General features: G+C 40.2%; 1 long non-coding RNA gene across 1 annotated transcript; it reads right to left on the minus strand.

Moving 5' to 3' along the window:
* Window positions 1–304: 304 nt before the first annotated feature.
* Window positions 305–20961, minus strand: LOC137616963 (uncharacterized). Its single transcript, XR_011039531.1, has 3 exons — window positions 20876–20961; window positions 6088–6178; window positions 305–2294 (listed from the first exon to the last, which is right to left on the minus strand). It is a non-coding gene; the product is annotated as an uncharacterized lncRNA (long non-coding RNA).
* Window positions 20962–22216: the final 1255 nt, after the last annotated feature.

Raw genomic sequence — 22216 nt, forward strand, 5'->3', positions numbered from 1 at the left:
TCCTAACCAAGCTTCGAAGAGGAATGCAACCCTTGCAGATATCACAAACGCTTTTCTATAACCCCCAAATTCTTTTCAAAGTATTCCCTTACAACATGGCTTACTCTCCTGATTCAGTGTTAATGAACTAGGCCTTAGCCTTTAAACTTTGATACAAGTGTTGATCTTCAAATTCGCATACCTTATTTTTCTTCAGTGTCCCTTCCTCGAAAAACAAGTGTCCTTCAAAATGCCCAAATATCCCCTACTCTATGCACCTGTAACAGATATCCCTTTAACAACTTTCAATATGCACAATTTTTAAAGTTTAGTTCTAGTAACCAAGCTGGCCCTTCCCTAAGAAAATTCTGCAAGCCTTGCAATAAAAATAGCTAAACTATAATGGATTACTAATCTGTAAATTATGATTTTAAAATTTTACGAGAAAAACAAGAATTACCATGTCCTATATTCCTTTCATCAAGGTCTACCAAACCCGTAAAAAAAATTTAGATCTGCCTGATACAGTACAATGCTCAAGTTATGATTCATCTTACACAAACCCATCTACTAATGGGGATCAGAACAACTTGTAGTTCAATTCAGTCTAAGTTAAAATTTAAAAAATGTTCAAAGCAGCAGATTCAAAGTTCTCATTGCAGATGTCATTCTCAGACTATTGGAATATTGAAAATTTTAAACAAGGCTTTTAGTGCTTCAAGGCTGACAGCTTCACTGGAAAACTTTACAACAAAACAGTCAATTGCTATACCACATTTCAATTTTTGAAAAGTTATAATACATTGGAAAAAGAATTAACATATTGTTAGTAAATCTTTATTGATAAGCTTACATAAAAATGAATTACCTGGTATAATGACCTAGGCAAACTTTAATAAGGTTTCCATCAGCTGACTACCAACATTATAAAATTCGCTATTATCTTTTCAAAGGAATCTCTTAATAGAATACCTCCTGCTTATTGAAGTCTTATCCATAAATGTTTAGAATGGAATGCTAAAAATTTATGTTAACATTTGTTCCAAATATAAGTTAGTCTTTATGAAAAATTATGACCTCTCAAAATGTAAGAAATACTAAGATTACAACTATTAGTGGCTTAGGCACTAAAGCTATATCTCTAGCAAATTTTGGCTAAATTCAAACTACTGTAATTAAAAAGTAATAAAATTACATGTATGGCTACTGTAATTACTAGTTTTAATGGTTGTTATTTTCCTATATATACTGGAGATTTAAATTACCATACAAGACAAGACATTAAGAAACTTGAAAGTTAAGGACCAATTAATTAGTGGTATAGCAACTAACAGTAGCAAGCAGGAGAAAAAATTTAATTTTAAGATTTGCACCTGGATGTTACAGCCTTGTTCAAGTTTGAACATAATTTACAATACCTGACTGGAATCAACTATTCAAACCTTTACCTATGAAATAAATTTATATTTTATTTTTCTTAAGATATCCCTGCATGAATTTTCAGTTACCAAGATAAAAATAAATGAGTCAATGATGGTCATGTATACACTCGCTGGAAAAGCTATTTTTGAGCCAACAATTACTTATATATTTAAGTAAATTTCTTTAAATCATATACAATTAAATGAAGTAAAATAAATTACCAGAAACTTAAGGTCTCAACACCATTCAAAATTATTTACTCCACAGGATTCTACTTTTCAAATTTAAATTATTAGCGACTCAATGGTTTTAAGGAACCCAAACTGAAACCCTAGAGCCATCAAATTCTGAGCCTGAAATGGAGAAATTTACTCGTGCGCTTCCTTGTAGACATTTACTCGTGCGCTTCCTTGTAGACATTTACTCGTGCGCTTCCTTGTAGACATTTACTCGTGCGCTTCCTTGTAGACATTTACTCGTGCGCTTCCTTGTAGACATTTACTCGTGCGCTTCCTTGTAGACATTTACTCGTGCGCTTCCTTGTAGACATTTACTCGTGCGCTTCCTTGTAGACATTTACTCGTGCGCTTCCTTGTAGACATTTACTCGTGCGCTTCCTTGTAGACATTTACTCGTGCGCTTCCTTGTAGACATTTACTCGTGCGCTTCCTTGTAGACATTTACTCGTGCGCTTCCTTGTAGACATTTACTTGTGCGCTTCCTTATGCAATAACTTTTTCCTTTGAGATTTTAAATTTTGGGCTATCCTTTATAAAGCACAGGTATCTGTCTTCATCTTCGGACCCTTCGTACCAAGAGCTTGAGAATAGAGATCATCTAAAGTAGTTTAGCTTCATAGAATTCTTCCTGGCACCAATCAAAGGGAGTCACTCCTGTAAAAGGAAATACATTAGCATACTGGGAAAGACTTATGACAGTCTTGTTCTACTGGACATGCCAATACTGAACCACAATGTTAAATTGTGACACTAAAACAAAGATTAACAGTGGACTTTCCCACAGCCTTGTGTGCCTCTAATCTTTTGGAAATTACTTGACTGCTCTGAGAAAGCTTACGACAATGCAATAAAGACAAAAGCATACCTTTGCTAGAGCATCATATTAATTACATGCCCTGTCCTCTCACTTTCTATTCCTCTAACTACTTTGGTTGTTTAATCTAACACTTTACCCTGTTCATTATACAAATTTAGCTATACACTCCACTAAATATAATCACACGATTCATACGCTAAAATAAACCTAAATGGCAAAGTACTGCTCACCCACATAAAACTATAAACTTTCAAGTTCAAGTCTTTACCTAAACAAGACTACTAAGAACCTTTTATGTAAAAAAAAAAAAAACCTGTTAGTAACCAATTTCCTGAAGGTTATCAGTGCTACTGATTCAGTAGCTTGTTTTGCTTTAATCCATCTACCAATCCAACACTTGCCTATAATAATTATCAATTCAAACTTGTCTGCATTATTCCAATGATTAGTCTCACTAAAAGGCCTATATACAGTATATCCTATATCAAAGCGCCTTACTTTTCCATAGACTACCATCTATATCCCTTAACCAAAACATCAATGTCCAATGGGAGGAAAATCTTTCAATAACCAGAGCAACTATTAGCAAAATATTTTTTTTACAGTATACTTCTAAATGCTGATCCATCCACTAGCCTTCAAAGTGGAAATCCAGGGTGGTTTAAATTTAAACTAATTAATAATGTCCTCTAGTTTCATTTTCTTTTTTTATGTACTTTAAACACCTAGAAATTTCTTAACCTTTGCTGCTAGCAACCATACAAAGAAATATAAAAATCATTAACTTTGAAAAAATATTTAAACAGTTAAAAATTGAAAATTGAAATGATCAAACTTTACTCAATGTGCCAATGGAAATTTTGATGCAGTGAAGGTAATGTCTAGCTTATATTTGAGAAAAAAAAGTTTTGCAGGTTAAGCTCTAGATTTCTTCAGCTTATAGAAATTAACTTAGAAGCTAAATTTGGACAGTACTTAACTAATCAGCCACTCTAGCTGGCTACATATTGCACTGACAAGAAACCTCCAACCAAACATTTTAATTTACTTAATATTTGTTTGCATCTGTTGGGCTGCAGTCCTTGACCGCCTACCCATTAAGTTCTTACGAAATAAACTTTACTAGTTACCCTTGTTGATCAGCTCATTTTAACCAGAGCCCAGTTGATGAACTGTCTTCATATCTAAATCGACTTGGTGCCAACACAAATAGTTAAGTTTTAACCCCTTCCGAGTTTAATTCCAATATGGCGTGTGGTTAAAATGTCAGGTGAAGATCATTGTCCAAACTTAAATATAACAAAAGTAACATTACTCTAGGCTGAATTGCAACCTTTACCTTCTACCTTAAAATCTATTACGAAACGTCAATTCAACATATCCAAATGAAATGCATCAACTTAATTTAATATGCCTTGTTCAATTAGCTAATGCAGCCTATTGTTCATAGACTAAAGTGGTTTACTGTCACCCAAAACTACTAGATTTAGTTTGTTCCAGCACCAATTCTTCTGATGCATACCAAGAAACTCAAGACCCAGACTAAAGGAGATATGTTTAAATTAAGTCTATTAGACTAATAACCAAGTAAACTTGGACCATTTACTCTTGTCCAGTTCACTTCCCAGAGGCAGAAACTTACTATTTAAGTGACATCCATAACTAATTTGCAAACTTGGTATTTAAACTACTTTCAGACCAATATAAACAGCATTCTTTATGGCATTGGGTTCTAGGAATTCTTGCCGCATACATTTTCGCCGTAGGACTTTTTGCCGTAGGAAACTTTGCCGCTAGGTATTTTTGCCGTAAGGAATTCTTGCCGCAAATTGTATATTACTTTTATAATTTAAAGGTATATGAAAGAGTTGACTTATAAAAAGAAAATAAGTATAGAGGCCAACATACATACATACATCTAATGCGATGGTTGGTCTCTGATAATTAGCTCTTACTTATGAAGTTTTAAACAAGCAGTTTTAGCCCATACATACACTCCACTGGTTTTGATAAATAGCTCGTGCTTCTAAAGTTTAAAACAAGTTGTTTATAAACAAGAAGTATACATAACTACTTACATACATACATCTAATTAGCTCTTAGTAAGTTTTAAACAAGCAGTTTTTAGCATACATACATACACTACTACATACATGAATGCCGTATAATTAATAAAATATATCTAAATTATGAGTATAAAATAGTATGAGAACAATAGTTTATTATAAACTGAAAGTTTATTTATTTAAAACAATAAATTCAAGAGCAATTGAAGTTACAATAAATATTCAAATATTCATCATTGTCAAAATAAAATCAATAACAAGGTATTACATTATAGAAGGTTTTACTTAAAATTCAAAATATTTGAAAAAAAAAAAAAAAAAAACTAAGTTTAGAATGAGTGCAAATTCATTGCAATACTCCGTAAATACTGTACTTTACGCTGAAAATCATATCTCGAAACAATTCTTTGTATTCGTACATAAACATCTTTGTACTTTTTCTTCATGTGAGATGCTTCGCCGTGTTCAATTTTAATTCTTTTCTTTATTGCTAGACACTTCGTTTTTCAAAAGGTTAATTAATTGCCAAATATTTGGGTGGATATTTGTAACAGAACTTTGCAAGGCATTATGAAACCCTTCTACACTATTATTGGTGTTTGGTAACTTATTTAAAGTCCGTTCATAAACATTCCACATATCCACAGAAAATGTTGGACGGACTCTTCGTCTACGAGGGCCCCTGCCTCTTACCCCACCAATAAAATACGTCTAAAAAGTAAGATACCAGGTCCTGATGCAAATCATCGTTGTCAACTAGTTCCTCAAATGCTCTAATAACGTCATTAGAAGGAACAAATGCAAGTGCTGTAAAGCATTTGACCAAAGTGTTAAATTCCGAATCACTCTGGTAACGCACTTTATGGGCAAATCCACAGACTTTTCGAAAAACATTTTTAGCTAAATGAAAACTATCAAAATTTGCTTTTTCAAAATCAGTCATCAAAGTTTCAGGTTGCAAAGTTGAACGCAATTCCTTGAGAACCCCAAAAAATATTCCATACTTATATTTCTTTTATAGGTCAACTCTTTCATATACCTTTAAATTATAAAGGTAATATGCAATTTGCGGCAAGAATTCCTTACGGCAAAAATACCTTGTGGCAAAGATTCCTACGGTAAAAAGTCCGTGACAAAAAGTCCTACGGCGAAAATGTATGCGGCAAGAATTCCGGTCACCATGGCATTGACATATGAAGATACCTAACACTAGAAATTCATGTAAAATTACAAAATACTAAATTTTATGCCAACATCCTTGTGACCACAAAATTTTAAACCATTATTCCAGCTTCTAGCCTATAGTGGCACCTTATATTTTTTCCAGTGCAAAAGAATTACAAAAAAAATGCCAATTTAAATTTCTGGTTCATTTAGAGCCTTCAATTAACTAAGGTTAATATCTAAGGGAGTGCTAAATACTTATAGTACCAACTGTGTTCTGGCTTCAAATTTTATCTTTTATATAATTTTCTTTTATATAAATCATAAAACAGAATGTTAGCAAGTTATTTTTGGTCAATATTCATGCTTTTAAAACTATTTAAAGAGTACCCATATTTACCTTTAAATGTTTCCAGAGACTTGCATTATGTAGGTGTATTATTTTCACGTCAGCTTATCCTTTATCCATTAGCTTCAAGTTTCAGTTCCACCTGCAGAAAAAAAAAAAAAATTTTAAGTTTTCTTTTATAGATATAATTATAAGGCTACATTATACAGTAATTCTACTAAAGCTTAAATGATCAGCACAAGTTGAAAAATCAGACAACCCTTTAATTTAGCAATCAAATCCCAAACTACAGACAGCTGACAAAATGATAATTGGCTATAAAAAGAGTCAAGGAATACTGCTGGTCTAGATTAAATTGCAGTCAAGATTCTGCATTTATTCTTGCACTTTCAATGAATATGCATTAACATTTTTTCCCAAGGATATGGAGATGATCAATAGGTGTGCCTTACCTCAAACCTGGTAAAGCAAGTCGCATAATTGTCACCTATCAATTGCCTTGCTCTGCATTACTTGCAGACTGATGCTTTATTATGGCCACCTAACTCAACATCAAGGAGCAGCTTAAACTGTACCAAGCAGGCTTTCAAACTGGATGACATGTAGCAGTCATGTCTAACCTAATAAAATTTATAGAGGATGGATTAGAGACCAAAGGAAATAACGCCTAACAGCTGCCAATGACAGGCAACAGCTATTCTCATCAAGGTAGCCTAAATGACCAAAATCCCTGACGACGAACATATTAGATCACTTACAAAATAGATCATTGTGGAAATGGATGGCAAGGAAAGTAGAGGAATCAAATGGTCTCCAGCAGTGTCATGTATTAGGCCCATAAATATTTACTTTCCACAAATCCAAGACAAGGATGTTTACATATGTTGCTGATCTCTGCATTGCAAGTCATGGTTCTTTAAAGCCAGTGAAGGAATACTTTAAGGGGACATTATGGTATCAGATGTTACAAAATACAGCACTCATAAAACTATGAAATCACAGGTATGCTTAACCCTCCCCCTCCCCCCCATACAGAATATGGGAAAACACCCATATCCAGCCCATCAGCGTCACTTAACCGAACACTATCATCAATAATGTCTCAGCTCAAGTAAAGTGACTGGTATAACTTGACAAATAACATCAAGTTGGGAGCTGAAGCAAAAAATTTTCAAGCTAACAGCCTTATTATTATTATAATTAGGATTATTACCAGCCAAGCTACAACCCTAGTTGGAAAAGCAAGATAATATAAGCCCATGGGCTGCAATAGGGGAAAAAGTCCAGTGAGGAAAGGAAATAAGGAAATAAATAAATGAGAATTCTAAAAACAGTAACGCCAAAACAGATATGTCCTATATAAACTATTAACGTCAAAATTAGAAGTCATAAAAACTATAAAAACTTATGTCAGCCTGGTCAATAAAAACATTTGCTCCAACTTTGAACTTTTGAAGTTCTACTGATTCAACTACCCGATTAGGAAGATCATTCCACAACTTGGTCACAGCAGGAATAAAACTTCTAGAATACCGTGTAGTATTGAGCCTCACGATGGAGAAGGCCTGTATTACAATTAACTGCCTGCCAAGCATTATGAACAAGATAGAATTGTCCAGGGAGTTTTGAATGTAAAGGATGGTCAGTTATGAAAAATCTTATGCAACATGCATAAAGAACTAATTGAAAGTGTGCCAAAGATTAATATCTAGATCAGGAATAAGAAATTCAATAGACCGTAAGTTTCTGTCCAACAAAGATAAAAGCAGCTGAACACCAGACAGGATAACAATACTCAAAACACTGTAGAATGAAAGAATTAAAACACTTCAGAAAAGACTTTTCACCGAAAATCTTTTAAGACTTTCTCAATAAGCCACTTTTTTGTGCAATTGAAGACAGACCTAATGTGTTAAGTAAATTTTCCGTCAAGAATCACACCTAAAATTTTAAGCCATACAAATTTAAAGAAACATTATCAGTGCTGAGATCCAGATGTTGAGGAGCCACTGTCCTTGACCTACTCAAAGTCATACTTGTGAGTTTTGTTAGGATTCTACTTCATACCACATAACTTGCACCATGCACTATTTTTAGCTAAAACACTATTAAGGGATTCACCAACCCCAGATCTACATTCAGGGGATGGAATTTATGCAAAGTAGAATCATCTGCATATGCAACAAGCTTGTTTTCTATGCCAAACCACATGTCATGTGTATATAGTATGAAAAGTAATGGGCCAAGAACACTACCTTGTGGAACACCCGATATCTCATCCCTATATTCACTATGGTGCCCATCAACAAATGATCTACAGTATTACTTAAAAACTCATTAACGCTAAGAAACGACCCACCCACTCCCAACAGTTTGTTTGAAAACTAGGGCCTCATGAGTAACACTGTAAAAGTCAGCACTAAAATCAAGGCCAATCATACGAACTTCCTGACCACAAACACGGGATTTCTGTACAGCATTAGAGATTGTAATTAGGGCATCACATGCTCAAAGGCCTTTACGAAAACCAAATTGCAAACATGGAAATAGATGATTACCTTCAGAAACCTAATAAGTTTTGCCAGATGACGTTCAAAAACTTTAGATATGGTAGTTATGGAAATTGGGCGGTAATCAGTGGGACTTAAGCTACCAGAAACACATTTACATATAGGAGTAACAAGACCAATTCTCCAACAAGTGCTAAAAGCTCCTCCTCTTGCTAACTTGTGCAATATAACTTTGGAGCTAAGAAATCTGCGGTCTTTATTAAAAAAAAAAACACAAAGGAAAAATACCATTTAGGTCTACACTTCCATAACCATCAAGGTCCATCAACAGAGGTTTAATCTTACGAGATCGAAAAGCTAAACTAGTTAGTTTAGTTTAGCCTCAGGAAAACAGGAATGAGGAAGCCCCCATTTTTCATTACTAAGGCACTCCACAGCAAAATACTGTGCTGTATGGGAAAGATCAACCTACACCAGAAAAATAAAGAGCTAAAAGCCTGCCGATGAGAGCAACACCCCTACCAGCTGGTACAGCCTAGTCAACATTTTACCACCTGACTGAGTCACGCCGTAATTACTAGATACTAAAATGCCAACTTAGCACAATCCCAAGCACCCACTACAATCATTAGGAATAAGTCTGAAATCACAGCTTCATGACCATAAAAGAACTATAGACCTCAGACCTATTTAATCAAAATACAAACTGCATGAATAGTGACAGACCAATTACATTAACCTCCCTTACCCTCGTAAAGACCTGCCCTGTGGATTCTCCCATACCAGGAAGAATGGTTCACCAGGATAGAGGAACAAATTTGTATGACAACTTCCAGAGATGGGGTTACAATTTGAGCTAAATGCCTTTCCTGGGCCAATCAAAATCTTTTGTAGCTATAGACTAGGGTTCACCTGTTCAGTCATTGATCTATATAAATGCTTAACCCTTTTACCCCCAGGGTATATGGAAATTTCCAACCCTTAACCTCCAAGGGGTTATTTTTTCCCCAGCACATTTTGCAGTATACTTTTTTAAATTGCTCTAACAGCCTTAATTTTCATCAGAGGGGGGTCAGGATGGTCATTCTCTTGGAATATGCCTGAAATTACTCAAAAATTTTTATAGCATTTTTTTGCAAGGACGTACCGGTACATCCATGGGGGTAAAGGGATGGCTTTTGTGAAACTTCCCAGTACGTCCTTTGGGGGTAAAAGGGTTAAGCACTAATGGATAGAACAATGGTGTAAAACATCTGACAAAAGTAGCTTCGTTTATTCTAAAAACAGCCTATTCCATTGTATATGTTAAATCTAGCATTAATCTAATTAGCCAAACAACCCATTTATTCTCCATTTCACTTTCCACAGGCCGAAATTTGCACTTTAACTGAGTACCATCCATGGCATCAGTTTGAAAACTGGATTTACACAAACTTTAGATAGGTACTTTTTGGCATTGGCATGTGCAGATATCTAACTAGAAATATTCTGGTAAATTACAAGATATCCTATTGATCAAATGGTAAATCTTCTTAGGCTAACCAACACCCTCGTGCTCCCACGCAGTTAAACCAAATTAATTTATACTTTAGCCTCTGTTCATTGTTACCTCTATTTCAGTGACGCACAAAACTTTGCTTGAATTAAATATTCAGTTCATGAAGGTCTTTCAAAAACAAACTGGTTATCTAGTTTCAAGTTGGGTATTTTACCTTTTCACCGTTGAACATTATTTAACTGACTTATTAAGTTAACTAAATTCTTGTCAATGATAATCAATACCTCAAATTCTATTATACACTAATTTAAAAGCACCCATATTTACCTTGATTTTAACTATTATGCAGATCGAGGATAATTTTTTCACGTCAACTTGTCCATAATTAGTTTCTCACGGCAGCTTTTCCATAATCGTTAGCCAAGTGTTAGCCCCTGCAAAAGATAGATTATAATAGTTTTTCTGAAGGTAGAAATCTTTGACAGGCCAAATTAAAATACTAAAAATGATAGGCAAAGCTATTTCAGTTAAAGCTTTCCCATAATCGTTAGCCAAGTGTTAGCCCCTGCAAAAGATAGATAATAGTTTTTCTGAAGGTAGAAATCATTAACAGGCCAAAATAAAATACTAAAAATTATAGACAAAGCTATTTCAGTTATAGCTTTCCCATAATCGTTAGCCAAGTGTTAGCCCATGCAAAAGATAGATTATAATGGTTTTTCTGAAAGTAGAAATCATTGACAGGCCAAATTAAAATACTAAAAATGATAGGCAAAGCTATTTCAGTTATACAAAAGCTATACAACAACAACAGCATGAATTTTAAGACTCATTTTCAGAAGTATCTACCAAAAACATCAGAAGTATCTACCAAAAACATCCGCTGTAATAAACTGGTAAATTTTTCAAGTGCTTGCATTTAGGGGTACATTTAATTTTTGCTCTTACCAAGCATTTGTAGTATCACTGGCAATCAGCCTTGTATAAAAGCAACTAACTTTTGTGCCTATTTAATTAAATTTAAACTTTGGCTAACTAAACGGATTTTGAGCGAAGCGAAAAATCTATTTTTGGGTGAGATAGCCATGGCGTCCTGATGGAAGGTTCCTGTTTGGTAGCTTCCTTGGGTATAAGACTACTAAGATATTCCCAGAGAATTTAACCACAGGTTATCACAGAATTCTAACTTCTGGAGCGAGTATCTCAAAGGTTTCCCTTTAAGACATCGTAATACAACAGGGGACACGCATGTCTGAACGTGCCACATAGCTATCTTCACCCCGAACAGAGTTAATGCTTCGGTGTGTAAGGGCTGAGAATAGCTGGGAGCCGTTCCACAGCTAATCTCACTCGTGGCTACTACTGATACTCGAGACGTAAACAAACGGACGCCATTGCTCTAATGACGTCACGCCCGTCTTTATCCTGACGCCAGTTGCTGCCCATCACCATGATACAATTGTGTAGGGTGGGAACAAAACTGGACGAAGTAGTAGAGAGGGTCCATCAGGACGCCATGGCTATCTCACCCAAAAATAGATTTTTCGCTTCGCTCAAAATCCGTTTTTTGGGCTCAAACCATGGCGTCCTGATGGAAGAGTACCAGAGAATCAATGTATCGTGGTAGATTTTCCCCCAGTGTTAAGTGCCTAGGCATTGACAAAACAGCAAAGTAATCTTAGGTAAAGAACCATAGGAACGAAGTATCCTGCCCCCCATTGGTAGGAAGTTCCCATGGGCTATGCCGACGTCAAAGTGGTATTGAAGGGCTATTCATCCTGACAGAAGAACTTTTAAGAACTTAGAGATGAAGCAGAATGTTTGATATTTGTATAGGAACATTCTGAATTAGGTCAGTGGTGGTTGGGCACTGTGTATAGAGTTCATCTCTTGGTTATCAGAAGTAAGTATTCGTGTAGGAACCTTACTGAGACAGGGTGAATATAATTTAGGATTAGACATCTTAAATTCTTCATGACCATAAGAGAGGAGGAATAAATAAAACTATGACAGCATGTATTTCATAGTAGGTAGGAGCTGAAAGAGACGCATAAGTAATAAAATAGAAATTTTATTTCACAATGCAGAAATTAAATAATTTACAGCAAAAGTAAAGTTCATTTACAGTAATAATAATGTACATAGAAATAAAGGCTTGCTCTTGAATCTGAAAAGGAATTTCAGGATTAGTAGGTACTCGTTCTCGAGGAACGCAAGTCTTTAAACAACACATCATGCTCAAGGCATGCGGCACTTGTGTGACACTGACATTTCACCTGGGATAAGAACAGTTATAAAAGCACTAAGTGTTTTTAGACATCACTATGAATCGCTCGAGGGTCAACATAGGCACCCGAAGAGTTAGAGTCCCAAGTAACTCACTGTTCTACGCAGAGTTAGGTGCAGGTTTCATAACACTACCTGCGGCTACCACAAAATGTTTGACTTCGTGCACTTGTTTCGCATAATGTTTAAAGAAAACTCGCGAGGACTTCCAGCCTGTAAAGTTTTTAAGGCTTTCAAAGTCCATGCTCTGAAAGAAATTCAGAGACGATGCCACTTTTCTAGGATCATGACCAGCGGGTGTACTGTTCGGATCCGCTCTGCGAATGAAGTAGGTGATTTTCGCTCTTAATTGTTTCAGTGACAGGTCGCTGCCCGATGTTTCTCCTTTGAAGAGTTGGCCTCCACCAAAGTTCGAAGTTCTGCGAAGATAGACCTTGAGACTCTCTACTGGACATAGACATCCTCCTTCAGGGGGCATATTCTCCAAGGGCCCCATCTTTTGGTGGGTAATTCGTTTTTAGCGAGAAACGTCGGATCAGGGGAGAGGGTCACTTCTCCTGAATCAGCAAACAGGATGTGTCCCTCTTCTCTTGATAATGCCACTATTTCGCTGACTCGAGCTCCCGAGGCGAGAGCAAATAAAAATATAACTTTCTGAGTCAGATCCTTGAGGGGGCATGAATCGTTGTCCAAGTTGGAGGCGAAATGGAGTACCTTGTCTAGTGACCAGGAGATCGGTTTCGGAGGGGGTGCTGGGCGTAGGCGAGCACATGCTTTTGGTAATTTGTTAAAGATGTCGTTGGACAGATCAATTTGGAAAGCATATAGAATTGGTCTAGTCAAGGCCGATTTGCAGGTTGAAATCGTATTGGCTGCTAATCCTTGTCCATGAAGGTGAATGAAGAAGGACATACAGAGATCAATGGTGATTTCTTTAGGATTTTTTGCCTTGACAAAGGAGACCCATTTCCTCCAGGATGATTCATATTGCCGTCTCGTGGATTCGGTCTTGTATTCCTCTAGGAAGTCTAGACTTTTCTTCGAGATCCCAAACCTCTTCTTTGCGGCAAGGGAGAGAAAATCATGAGATGAAGGTCCTTGATTTTCGATGATGAAGCGAAGACAGTCGACTTCTGTACTTGTTGAGAGAGAACTGGGCCTGGGAGAGGGATCAGCTTGGGCTGCAGCTCCAGGACCAGGGGGGTACCAGTTGCTCCGGGGCCACTTGGGAGCCACTAGGGCCGCTGTCCCTTTGAAGGTTCTCAGTTTGGAGAGGACTTTCAACAGAAGGTTGGTGGGAGGGAACAGGTATATCTTGGACCATCTGTTCCAGTCCAGTGACATGGCGTCCACCACTTCTGCTTTGGGGTCCTCGTACGGGGCTACGTACAGAGGAAGTTGATTGTTGTCGCTCGTTGCAAAGAGATCTATCTGAAGTTCTGGGACTTGATGAGAGATGAAGGAGAATGATCTTGCGTCTAGAGACCATTCCGACTCTATCGGGTTTGTCCGAGATAGAGCATCCGCTGTCACATTGCGGAATCCTTGTAGGTGAACTGCAGACAGGTGCCACTTCTTCTTCTCCGCCAGACGGAAGATTGGGAGAAGCACCTGATTTATCTGGGGCGATCTTGAGCCTTGGCGATTGAGACAACGAACTACCACCGAGTTGTCTAGGGTTAGACGGATGTGGATCGAGGGCGGCGGGGATAACTTCTTCAGAGTTAGGACCGCCATGGCCTCCAAGATGTTTATGTGGAACGTCTTGAATAGTGGAGACCAGGTCCCTTGAGCCTGTTTCAGGTGGGAGTGACCTCCCCAGCCTTCCAGTGAGGCATCCGTGTGGATGTTGAGTGATGGAGGAGGGTGTTGGAGAGGAATGGACCTTTTCAGGGCCTTTGCTTCCGACCACGGCTTTAGGAGGCGTCGAAGTCTGTTTGGAAGCCGTCTCTTGAGGTCTCTTCGAGCGATGGATGCCGAGCGTCTCCAGACTCCCGCGGCATCCTTTAGCTGTGCGCGAAGCACTGGGTTTGTCACTGAGGCGAATTGTAGAGAGCCTAGAACTCGTTCCTGCTGTCGTCTTGAAATGCGTTTGGATTTCAGTAGTCGCTTGACAGACCCTGCTATTTCCTTCCTTTTCTTCTAGGGGATGGAAAGGCGGTGTGACTGAAGATTCCAGTGGATTCCCAACCACTGAAACTCCTGAGCTGGAGAGAGGCGAGATTTCTTCTCGTTGATCTTGAATCCCAGGTGTTCTAGGTACTGGGTAACTTCGTTGCAAGACTTTGCACACTCTTCGGGCGATGGAGCCCAGACTAGCCAGTCGTCGAGGTAGGCCATCACCTGGACGTTTCTTAGGCGGAGCTGTTGTACTATGGCATCCGCCAGCTTTGTGAAGATCCGAGGGGCCACATTGAGGCCGAATGGCATGGCCCGGAAGGCGTAGCTTTTCCTTTGGAGTCGAAATCCTAGGTAGGAGGAAGCGTGATGGTTCATTGGAATGTGCCAATAGGCATCCGCCAGGTCTATAGAGACCGTGTAGGAACCTTGAGGCAGAAGGGTCCTTATTTGTTGAAGCGTCAGCATCTTGAATTTGTTGTTCTCTATGAACTTGTTGAGGGGGGATAAGTCCAGAATGACTGAGTTTGTCTGAGTCCTTCTTGGGAACGCAAAACAGTCTCCCTTGGAACCTGGTGGACTTTACCTTCCTTATCACCTTCTTGTTCAAGAGGTCTAGAACATATTCTTCCAGAATGGGGGTCGATTGTTGGAAGAACCGCTGGAAGATTGGGGGTGGTTGCGTCCAACTCCAGCCTAGACCGTTCTTGATGATGCTGTGTGCCCAGGGATCGAAGGTCCAACGATCCTGGAATTGGCGGAGTCTTCCTCCCACCGGAAGCACTTCATTGCTTCTGGTGTCCCGAGGACTTGTTGCCTCGGCCGCTAGCTCCCTTTCCTCCTCTACCTCTGGAGGGACGACGAGATGCGTCTCTGCTTGCACCCCTGGACGAGCCTCTACCTCTGGCATGAAAGGTAGTGGATGGTTGCTCAAAGGCAGGGGTGAAGACCGGTGACTGTGACAACACCGGTTGGGGGACCAATTGAAAGGTCTGTTGTGGTTGGGCAACCACTTGGGAGGTAGCGGGTCCCGGAAACTGACGTCGTTGCTGACGTTGCTGGGGTTTTGGCTTTTGCGGTTTCCTCTTAGGCTGAGGTCCATCGTCCTGAGAGGGTTTCCTTTTTCTGGACATGCCCCACTTGTGGAGAAGGTTCCTATTCTCCGTGGCGGCTCTGTCAGTTATTTCCTTGACAAGGTCAGAAGGAAACAGGTGCTTTCCCCAGATGTTGGAGGAAATCAGCCTCCGGGGTTCGTGTTTCACGGTGGCACCGGCAAACACGAATTCACGACAGGCTCTACGAGCCTTTATGAAGTGGTACAAGTCCTTCATTACTGTCAGTAAGTGGGATTTGGCTAGTACCATGTAGTGATCTGGTACTCTTGTGTCACAGGCCATCACTTCCAGTTGGACTTTATGAGAAAGAGATGCCGCAAGCCTCTCCTTCGTGTCTTGTTCCCGGCGAAGGAGGTGATCATTGAGCTTAGGGAGGTCTTCATTAAACTGACGTCCGGCGACGTCAGGATCGAGCCTACCCACGACGAAAGTATGCTGAACATCTTTCCAGTGTCGAGCGTCAGGGGGGGTCACGATGGAGAAGGGTCTGCACTCCTCCAGTGCAGGGCAGGGTTTTCCTTCTTCCGCCGCTTTAAGGCATGCAGCTAAGGCCTTTTCCAAGAAAGGAAGAACCGCAGTGTCAGGTGCGACGTATGTAGGATGCTTCTTGCTCAAGGCAGGAAGCTTAGAGCAGGTAAAGCCCCTACTCTTAAATGCGGAGGCTAGCATAGCCTGGGCCTTTGCGAGATCGAACACTATCTCTTCTTTAGGTTCGGTCTCTTCCTTCGAGGCAGGTTCGGAACGAAGCCGGACGTAACAGTCCGGGTAGGCCTCGAAGCTTGGGAAGAACTCCACATCTTCCAACGGGACCGTGCCGATCTTGTCACTAACAAAGATCCTGCCGGTCGCAATAACCATATGCTCTGCATACCTCCACGGGTTGGCATGAGAGCAAGCTGGGAGATCCTTGACCGAAATCTTCTTCGGTTCTCTGGATCCAATCATTGACCTGATGGACTCCTGGTTCTCCTTCAGTCTGTCGTCCATGACAGCTCTAATCAGCCGGATCAGTTCTTGGGTAGAAGAGGAAGGATCCGGGGTCGAGGAGGTAGACGGAATGGACATTTCCGTCGGTGTAGGAGTAGGCGGAGGGATGGACGAGGGAGCAGCTCCAAGCTCCGACTCGGTGTATTCCACCTTGTCTTCGTCCTCTTCGGCTCCTTGAGCCATAAGCGTCTTCTCCGTGTCTTCCGAGACGTCTGAGATCTGTTCATCATCCTCGGAATCTAAACGACACTCGTGCATGGACTGAGCCATGACCACATCAGGTTCCACCGTAATTTGGACAGTGGGGATTGCTTCTTTTGGAACCACTGAGTCAGGGGAGGCCTTAGGGAACAACAGGGACCTCAGTTCTTCGGTGGCCAGGTACGGTCCAGTAGCATTTTTCTGAAAGCCACGCACCCACTTGCGCAGCTTTTCACGAGCAATGTCTCTAACCTCCGCTGAGGGAGGGTTATGGAAGGCCTCAACTAGGTGGGCCTGGCAGACCGTACAATCCAGTGGATTCCAGAACTTCAAATCCCCTTTCTTGTCTGCACAAGGGGCGTGAGTCCTGCAAGCCGTATGCCCGTAAAACTGCGGGCGTTTCACAGCGCAGAAGGCGAAGTCACACTTCATCTGCTCCTCCTGTGGAAGAAAGAGAAAATGAGTATGGGGGAGTCATAAGAATGGCTCTTAAACTAAGTTAATATTAATCATTAATTTTAACTTAAAGAAGGTGTGATGCATAGAGAATGAAAACAGTAAAGGAGAACACGCTCCATGCATCTTGCCCGGCTGGTTACCATAAGCTTGGTCCTGGGATAATCCAAATGACCGAGATCATTGGATATAGTTTCCTAGGATTCCCATTATTTTGGAACTCCATGGAAAACCAAGGACAAGATTGGGATCGAATTCATTCGGTTCCCAGTTAAGAGCCAGAAGGCCTCATTAAAGGTAGCTGCTTCTGGCAACCAGCCGTGCTAAGATGCACATAGCATGCTGGAATTAGAAGAATGCAAAGAGACAGCATGATCACTAATAGAGCAGTACTAGGTACTGATCTTAAAAGCAAAAGCAGCTTATCTATTTGCCATGTAGGGCTATCCTAGTCTTATGATAGCTACAGTGAGGGGGTGCAAGTATTCTTGACGCCTCCGAGGCATCCGGCAAGCCGCCGGCATGCCGGAGCTCGCTCCAGCATAGATTCTGGCATTAGAACAGACAATTTTCAAAAGTCAGTTAGATACCAGGATGGCGGCCGCCGGCACAACGGCGGCACGCCGGCAGGAAGCGGCGGCTCCGGCAGTCGGAGGATGCCAGGTTGGTGACTGGGATAAGGATGGTACAGGTAGTATCGGGTTGCCGGCAGTATATGCCGGCACTCCGGTGATCGACCGGCAGGCGGACGATTAGATAGGAGTAGGAGAGCCGCCGGCAGTCCCTCGGTACACGGGGGGGCTGGCGGCAAGGGTAGGGAAGTCACCAAGAAGGAGGCAGGTATTGCCGACAGTAGAGGCGGCAAGAGACCGGCACCCGGATAGATAGAGAGACAGGGGGAGGGGGGAAGGGATGCAGGAAGTACCGTCAGGGTTCCAGACATCCCTCCCCCTCCCTGAGAGGGTGTACCCATGATAGAGGCAGGCTCTAACATCCATAAGCAGGGGTCACTAGGGACCGGGAGCTAGGTAGCCCAAGGGAGGGCTAGGGAACACCCAAGAGGGGAGGGGGGGAGACTCCCATATGCAGAACTATACTAGTAACTAACCTTATAGGACACTATGAAGGTATATGTACCAGAGCGGACTGCACAGGGAAGCTCGGGTAGCCCTACTCATCCACCCTAAGGAGGAGTTGTAGGACAGGGGACAGATGAGTATAAACTAACCTAAGCATAGGCTAGGCTATACAAGAGATAGGTGGGGAGGGAGAAGAGAGAGGTTTTCCCAGGAAGGGTTTCTGTACCAGAGCGGCCACTAAGGGAAGGGAGGACACTCCCTAACCTAAGATCAGGCTGATCGGCTAAAACGGTGCAAGAGTACAGTTTCAGCATGGAACAGAGAAACCTTCCTAACCCGACCTAGAACAGGGCTAAAGTCCTGAACTAGGCAAGGAAGAAGACATATCGCTATCGCAGGAAAGTCATAGACTATCCTAGCCATAGAGGTAGGCTAGCCTAACCTCACTCTCAGACGCAATCCTAAAGGGGGTTCATTCCTTTAGGGAGGACCGAGAGGCGATATATACTCTATTAGACAATTAATCCCTTTACTCAGAAAAGGGATCAAGGCTAAATAGAGGGAATGCCAAGGCAGGGGATGAAGGAAGCATATAGGGGTCCTAAGGTTAGGTTAGGCTAGAAAGAATCACTGACTAGCCTATCCCCTATATGGTCCCTGAAGGCGAAAACATTTGCATCACTGTCAAAAGTATTGTAAAATAATAATGCCACTATCTTCATAACTTAGTCTAGGATCACTAATAAATCATGCATGAACACTTGTATGTAGGCTCCTGGCCTGGGGGCTATAGTAGCCGACTGGTATGAGGTCAATCGATGACCGATAAAAAGCGTCTAAACACGATATAAAAGTTCCTAGCTATGAAGACTAAATAAACTAATGTATTCGATTAGTATATAATGCCGGAAGCGTTGTTGTGGCTAACTAAATAAGACATGCAAAACAACAACGACGCCATAAAATGGCGGGTCCGGTAGAGGCACAGCTCTGCCACAAAACATCAATTATTTCGCAAAATAATATTTACTTTACGGCCAGAGCTTAATTAAACAATACTGGAACCTTGTACTCAACTTTCCAGAAGAAGGCGAGGCTGAAGGTAACGACATAGCGAAGATGCAAAGCGATAAAGATAACACAAGGGAAAATCCGTCTAAGTAGGGCAGCTACTAAACAAAGGATAAAGACGGGCGTGACGTCATTAGAGCAATGGCGTCCGTTTGTTTACGTCTCGAGTATCAGTAGTAGCCACGAGTGAGATTAGCTGTGGAACGGCTCCCAGCTATTCTCAGCCCTTACACACCGAAGCATTAACTCTGTTCGGGGTGAAGATAGCTATGTGGCACGTTCAGACATGCGTGTCCCCTGTTGTATTACGATGTCTTAAAGGGAAACCTTTGAGATACTCGCTCCAGAAGTTAGAATTCTGTGATAACCTGTGGTTAAATTCTCTGGGAATATCTCAGTAGTCTTATACCCAAGGAAGCTACCAAACAGGAACCTTCCATCAGGACGCCATGGTTTGAGCCCAAAAATTCTACCACAATGCACCGTTCCAAATTACTGTACTATTGAACAAAACTCAAAACTTCAGACCAGACTGACTCAAGAACACAATGGAGTATTAAAAAGTTTTCAGTAACTTATTTTACTCCAAGTTTCCCTGACTCTTCAGTTTTACCTAGTCCTAATGATGAATGAATCTGCAAAAGGGCAATGGGATATTAAAATTGCTGCAGTCAAAATAGGATAATATCTTAGATAAAATTGCCCTTAAACATCAGGAGTTCAAAACTAACTTTTCTGTTATTGTAAATTTTAGAACAATGTACAAAAATATGGGGGGGATTTTTTTTTTTTTTTTTACAAAACTATCTGTTAACTTCAATCTTCCTTGATCAGGAAAGTATAAAAAGTTTGTTGCAATTAGACTTGAAGGTTGAATAAACTGTTAAATCCAAAATAAAATTAGTTTCTTTGCAAGAAGAAAAATTTAACAAAAAATTTAGACCTTTTAATGAATGGTTTCTCAAATTGCGTTGCACTAAAATTTAAACAATGAAGCAAACAAGTTACTTTAGATAAATTTTCCTATCAAGTGAAATTAATGGAAAGAATGCACAAAATTATTAAAACATTCGTCAGAAGTGAAAGTTTTAGCCTCGTACAGGGCATAAGAAAACTTGAGAAACACTAAATATCTCTAGAAAAGTCTGCTTCAAACATACTTAATGTACAAAATATTCTTTTAATAAGTTCTAAGACCATGCATGAATATTTTTTTTTTGTTATTAAGACAGACTAGTTTACAGTTACTGTTAACATTTGATATGAAAGCATTAGTAGCAACGTGAGAAAAGTTTCTACTAAACAGAACCTAGATTTACTTTAAATTGCCCCAAAAAAAGTATTACCAATTATCTTGAGAACCTTTATAAAGTAAATTATTTGAGAATTCTCAATGTCACTTCCGTCAAGTTATACACTCAAAATACCAAACCAATATTAAATAGGAAGTTTAGTAGTACTGTATATTTTGGATACTTAATAACCTTACAAGTTTATATAAAAAAATCACAGATTTACCATATTCCTCTTTTCAGAATCCTCTGCCACAAACCAGCCGAACATTTTGGCAGCAAGGCCATCTTTTGACTGTAGAAAAACCTCAAGAACAGACCCTGGAATGAAATTGGTATATTAGTGCTAATATTTTACTAAAACATATGCAGTCAAAAATATCAGTTAATTTTCAATCGGATTGCAAGAAAAAAAATTAAAAGACAATGTCTATACTGAAATATGGGATTATATAGTTTCTAGTAGAAAAGAATTGATTATATTTGTACTATAAAACTATCAAAACGCCAATAAGATTTCCCAATTTTAAACCACTAATATTTATTTTTTTTTTATAAGCTAACTAGTCAGATAAATTCATACACAGTAATTAAAAAGTTTTAATGCAATAACTGACTTTTATTGCACAGGGCAAATGGCAGTCAGTCTAGACTGATTAGCAGCAACTCGCCCTATCTATGGACAAAAAACCCCCCTCCTTAAAGAGCACACCAACTTCACCCAGTAGGCCAAGTCTTAACGAATCGTCACACAGGGCAACCCGCTCACTGGGACTCTGCATAGCAACTTCTCCCTCTCCCCAGCAGGACAACCAGCACAGCAACTTTCTCCCTCTCCCCCAGAGGGCACCCAGCAAATTACTTTACCAAACCCACCACCACCACAGCGCATACACTGCACAGCAACCAGCAGTGAACAGCAACACTCGCTGCCTCCACCGCAGGGGCAACTGGCAAAACCAGCTACACTTTGCAGGCCAGGTAAATCTAAAACCAGTCTCTGCAGGGTGGATAAATCTAAAATCAGCTACACATTACATTCTCTAAACGGTGGAAAAATACAAGATCTGGCAAAGAAAACTACAACACAAGGCCGGGCATAAAAACTGCAACACTTCCCACTGCGAGGCCGGGCATAAAAACGGCAACACTTCCCACTGCGAGGCCAGGCATAAAAACAGCAAGACCCCTTCAGGACAGGCAAATGAGAAAACAGTAACACTGGCCTGCAGGAGTGGTAAATAGAAAAGAGGACACTTCACAGCAGGGCAAGCTTGCCTACTGCGAGACAACTGGCCTGAAGGGCAACCAGCAAACAGCACAAGCCCATCCTTCATTGTAAATGGCACAAGCCTATCCTACTTTCACAAGGCTACCCTGCTTGGTACATTGCATAAGTCAATCATGCATTGTAAATGGCACAAGCCTATCCAAGAGTCAAACATTAACCTAAAAATTCTTTCAAACCAGCTGGCGAGCTCCTTAAGCTGCTGACGATAGGTGGATGACCTAAATGACTCATGTTGGAAAGTTTTTTTTTTTTTTTTTTTGTTAAAATTAGTTTATT

The sequence above is a fragment of the Palaemon carinicauda genome, chromosome 2 (assembly GCF_036898095.1).
Source record: "Palaemon carinicauda isolate YSFRI2023 chromosome 2, ASM3689809v2, whole genome shotgun sequence".
NCBI lineage: Eukaryota > Metazoa > Arthropoda > Malacostraca > Decapoda > Palaemonidae > Palaemon > Palaemon carinicauda.